This window comes from Cupressus sempervirens, chromosome 6 (genome assembly GCF_028749045.1).
Source record: "Cupressus sempervirens isolate cs-2001-9-10 chromosome 6, ASM2874904v1, whole genome shotgun sequence".
Classification (NCBI taxonomy): domain Eukaryota; kingdom Viridiplantae; phylum Streptophyta; class Pinopsida; order Cupressales; family Cupressaceae; genus Cupressus; species Cupressus sempervirens.
The window spans coordinates 234,054,720-234,060,601 of NC_143123.1; the positions used below are offsets into that span (position 1 = coordinate 234,054,720).

General features: G+C 33.2%; 1 pseudogene; it reads right to left on the bottom strand.

Annotated features, from left to right (window-relative positions):
* Positions 1-2,665: 2,665 nt before the first annotated feature.
* Positions 2,666-3,573, bottom strand: LOC149552112 (putative pentatricopeptide repeat-containing protein At5g36300; annotated as a pseudogene).
* Between the last annotated feature and the right edge of the window lie 2,309 nt (positions 3,574-5,882).

A 5,882-nucleotide genomic window follows, 5' to 3' on the forward strand; every position in this document is an offset into this window, starting at 1 on the left:
GCTCTATAAAACCTAGGTGGGTAAACCTCTTAAGATCTAATTATGTGACTAGTGCAATGAGCATAATCAAGATCTATAATAATAGATGAAACCCCTAAATCTTCTATACTTAATTGAGAAATCACAAACATGGAATAGCTAATAGAATGACTCATGAAACTAGTATGCTAAGTGAGGGTTAAACTTTGAATAACTTTCAACATAAAAGGGAAAATGATTTAATATGTTGATATCAGCAAGACACAATTATGAACAACAAAACCTAATGATCCTATCTCTAATGAGTGCCTTATCTATTGGGAAATTAAATGAATTACAACCATACATATTTTGGAAATATTTGACATAATTCCTACATCAAGATCCCTAATCTATCTTTTACCTTGTGAACAAACATCTGCTTTAGATTTGAATCTCATACTTAGGCTATCCTGTCATGAAATCTGCAAACCCTATGATAAACACCAAGCAATTACATGGTTCTTTGTTCTACAAGCAAGATATTTCAATCACATACATCCTTAAACATAATGCAACCTAATTCATTCTCTTTGTTCACAAACTAGAAAAGATTACAAATCCATGACCAGGAGACAAGATTCAAACTGAATTTAAAACCCTTTGCTATGTTTTATTCATTCTTCTTGAAAATGAATACATGAAATATGTGCTGAAAATAACTCACAAATCACCTAACAAGTAAAGACTATTTGCATAAAACTCAAACTACTATTCAATACAAGAGAGAATTTTGGGTGTGTGGCTTTCACAGCCTGAGCAAAGCTCCTAGAACTAGAAATTGAAAACCAACCAACAACCTTTTTTACAAAGGAAAAGAAAGAATATATATGAAAAGGGAAATTCTCAGATTGAATTTGCAATTAACATGTGTCCCTTTAGAATTCTCCCTCAAGAAGCTAAAAAGAATCTCTCTACCTTCTCTCCTAAAATACTAATCATATCCCATTTTTTTTTCCTTTCTAGGAACAAGAAAAAATTCTCATAACTGATTTTGGTTATGTCAATTTTGATCAAATTTTAAAAGATCAAATTTAAAAATTTTTAAAAATCCTATAGTCAGAACTATAGAAAATTATACCTTTAAATCAAAATTTCAAACTTGATTTTGGTCTATCCGTACTTTTTCTAGAAAAAATAGAAAATATTAATTTTATGATTTTTAACCTTTCCTCCACCTTTTCACTGGGTCAAACCTAGTTTGACCAACCTTGACACATGGTGAGATGTGATTGGCTTAGACCTGCATAGCTAGAGCCACATGGCATCACGTTATTCATCCTTGTCACTACCACATCAGCATGCCACTTGGATGCCATGTCATATTTTCTATGTTGCTATGTTAACTAGTGTGCAACTTTGCCTTAGCAACATAGCAACATCTATCTGATCTACCATGTGGCATGATCAGGTGAGTCTACTAGATCTAATTGCCACATCATAGCTTTCCTTGAAGTCTATGCCACATGACACCTTGTGGTTGGTCTGATCATTACCACATCATCATCTCATTGTTGAGTGTCCTCTCTTTGTTCTTAGGTTGCCACTTGTCCATCAATTATTTGATGATGCTACCACATCATCACCACATAGGACCACCACTGTCTTGCCAAATTTTTAGGTTTCTTGGAAAGTCACTATGTTGCTACTAGAAAACCTTTCCATTTTCCAATGGCAACATAGCAAGCACCAAAAATCTAGGCTTTTTCAGCAATGATGTCAGCAATTTGAATTGTGTGTTCATTGGTTCAAATGTCAACCTTCATACCCCCACATTAGCTAGATGAGTGGGCCCCTCCTCTTCCTTCATTGCCTTTTAAAAGGTGTGTCTCTTAAGACATATAATGTACCAAGAACTATTGTATTTAAACATTAAAAGCTCCCTCCTATGACGAATGTGGGACATATGCGTTTGACTATGTTTTCTCCTTCTTTATGTAGGGTCTTTCCTAAGACATGGAAATTTCTTTGCATGTTCGTATGTGGGTTTCTTTCTTCAAAAATGATGTTTTTGCCTTGCACGAGTTCCTCTCAACATGGGCTCCTTTTATGTTTAGCATGGATTCTTTGTTTATTGGCATGGTTTGCATCTTTTACATATGCTAACTTCTTCTTTTTATGCATTGGTTCCTCTGTTCTTTCCATGGCACCCCTTTAGAATCATTGACCAAATCCCCTGCACGTTGCATGAGCTGCTCTTACATTTGTCTGTGGCTACTTCCAAGCCATCCCTTTCTTCCATAGACTTCCTCATATGTCAACTCCTCCATAATCAACCTTTGCTACCAAATGCCTCCCTTGCTCATTATTTTTGCTTTCACTCGATCATAAATGATGGGATTTGTAACTAACTTTGCACCAAATAGGTAGAGAGAGGGGTGAGGGTGCTAATGGGTCAGGTTTGCACCTCTATTCCTATGTCTCTTTTAAGTCACTTAGCACCTCCATTATGTTGCATCTGAATGTCCTTTTAGCCTATGTGGGATTCCTCTACCTATGTCATGGATTGAGGCTTCTTTCCTATATAAACCTACTCTCTTCTTTGGCATACACACCTTCTTCTTAGCTGGTTGCTCTATTGTTGCCCCTGCATGGGATTTTATTGATGTGAAGATAGTGCTGCTCCACATGGGATGCCCCCTTTTATTTAGTGGAGCCCCTCCTTTATATAGCTTTCTATCATGTTAGTAAAAGTTACCCAATCGAGTGTACAACTTCTATCCTTCATTTATTTAAAAACTCTCTCCATTTCAGGGAAATTTTGATATCTTTGATAGACATCAATTACTGAATTGAACAAAGTTGTATCAAGAATTATGTCAAAATTTTCAGCATATTGCATGATTTTTATGATTTGTTAAAAAACTCCTACTTTATAATATGCATTAATAAGAGCAATGAAAGTTATAGAGTCTAGCTTCATAGCCTCCAGTCTCATTTGATTGAAAAAGAATTCCATCTACTCAATTTCACCAACTCCTCAAAATGCATCAATTATAGTATTATAGGTTTTTGGCATCCATGAGAGAGAAGATTTATTCATATACTCCATGACAGTAGTCATTTTATCATACAAATGTTCTTTAGCATATGAACCAATTAGTATTTCAAATGTCCTTATATCAGGTTGAATTCTAATATTTTGAGATATCTTGTACCATTTTTCCATTATCTCAATCTCTCCTCTATAACCAAAGGCCTTGAGAATAGCATTCATCATCCATTCATTCGGCTTACAAGTATCATCTGTTAACATCTATGAGAGAACATTTTTCATTTCTTCAAACATGCCTTCTTTTCCATATCCATGTATGAGTATATTTTTTTGTTACAGTGTTACATGTAATTTCACAACTTTACATTTCTTTGAGTAATCTATCAACATGATTGACCATAGTAGCTTTAAAACAACACTTTATAAGTGTATTGTATGTAAACACATTAGGTTGGCATACATAATTGCTTTTTCATTTCCTCCATAGTAGCAAATGCCTTGAAAAGAAGACCATTTCTGCTATAAGTAGAAATGAGGACAGTATAGCATCTAGTTGACATCCTCAATGAATTCAAACACTAAAACCTTAAAAGTAACCTAGCTAGCCATGGAAACATATTGTTTTAGTGGAAACAGTTGGGCCCCAAAGTGGGTCTAACTAAAAAAAAAAGCACTTTCAAACACCAAAAAAATGGCGACTCTACTGGGGATGAAATAAGGCTAACATTAAGAGTATCCTAGAGTCTTGCTATTTTTAGTTTGGAGAAGATTCTCATAAGTATAATAATTTGAAATTTGTTTTTATATTTGAAAGTATATTACCTGGTGTTTGTTGTTGGTTAAATATTTTTGAAGTATGTGTGACTTTGCTATGAGGAATGCTCATAATTAGGTAATGTTTCAATAAAAGATCAGTGAGTAAATTTATGTCCTCTATAAGGAGGTGGCGACTCTATGTTTGAAAGAACTTGAGATGTGAAGCTTTGTTTCAAATTTTAGCTAGTTGTGAAGTGGACAACAAGATTCCAAGTATTTTCCATTCAGTGTTTTGTGTGTTTACATGGTCCTTATTAAATTATTTTGTCATTAAAAGAAGGACAAATGTGTGAAGAATATCATATCAGTTAAGTGATAAGAGAAAGTTACTTATAATTGCATAGATTCTCTATTACTAGTTTGGAAAATGTAGTGCCTGCCCCTAGGTCACATTTTTGTTATCATTGTCAAACTCTTTTAGGGCTAGTTTTATGTTGATGGTTAGCAACATTATTTTGAGATTATCAGATATTGTGCTATGGATTCAGTTGATATGTGATGATTATTACATTATTTCAGTTATTGATTAGTTAGATGGTTTATTATCATATGTGTTTTCTTATGGATACTTACCCCATACTTGCATGTGTATGGTGTGCATGTTTGTTTTCTTTCTGTATCGCATTTCTGATGTGGTTAAGGAAGGGATTCATAGTCACCTGCTAGACGAGATCTACACGATGCACCACTTCTTGCCATTGCTTGTTTAGCTTAGTATATATTGTGCTTGTACATGTGTGGATTTTATGCAAGTTGTAGGTGACGAGTATCGACTTCCCTGAATTGCCAGGATGAGCATACCCTATCACATTATCTCAATGGTAAGAGAGGGGAGATAAATTCTCAAGTCCAAATCCCAACCCTTTAAGCCATTTGTCCTAATTGAAAATTAGGACAAGTATCTAAGTCGAGTACCCTTTGAATGTGTCGGATGATGTAATTTGTGATATTAACCCTTGGTTTGATTTTGTATGTGTTTTTCTATGATGGGTTTTCATATTTTATTTTATGATTCTTTGATGTATTTTCTATTAATTAAGTCTAATTAAAAGATTTAATTAATGATTTAAGTAAATGGAAAATTATTATGATATTTTAATATTTAATTTTATTTAATTAATTGGAAAATTAATTAAATAAAAAGAATTAAATTTGAAGATAAAAGTTATAATTTTAAAGTTGGAATGTGATAATATTTATTTAAGTTAATAAATATTTTATCAATTAAGTTTTGAAAATGAATTTAAAAGTGGAAAAGATATTAAAATTATTAAAATATTCTAAATTGCATGATGTGTGCATGTGATTAAAATATAAATATATTAAGATAAAACAAGTGGAATTATTAAAGTTAGTGCATGATATTTAAAAAAATTAATCAATTAAATTGAAAAGAGTAAAGTGAGTATTAAATAAATTAATGTGCATTATATTTATTCACATAGGAATATGCAAGCTCTTAGGAGTTGTCATGTTGACAACACAAGAGTTTGCACTCTAATTATGCACGTGTTGTCTACACTTAGGAGTTAGCACATTATTTGAGCACATGGTGTCTACAACATTCTAGAGACCTCATCATGTCTATCTTCTTGTCATGGAAGTTATGTGCTTAGTTGTCATGCTTTTCTCCTAGTTCTTTCTAGACACATTCTAGATGCATCTTAGAGGGCTTTAAATAGAGGCTCTCCTAGTGTGTATGGACAAGCTTACATGCAATTGAGAAGCTCATATGCTTCTACATGCTCATATGCTTCTACAAGCACTTCTAGTAATTTGGGGGTTTTGGTTGGTTTAATTCTTGGAGGAATGGCGAATGTTGGAGAAGGAAGGGATTTTTCTATGGACTTCTGAGGCATAGCAAATTAGCATCAGTATCTAGGTGCACTCATCATTTTCACATATTCCATTTGCACTCTTTCTCTTCATGTCTTCATCGTGTCTATTAAATGCATTTGAATATACTCCATGAATGAATCTTCAATCTTGAAATTGGAATCTAGATATGTATGTTAATTTTTATTTGGTTGCAAAGAAACATTAGGAAACCCTA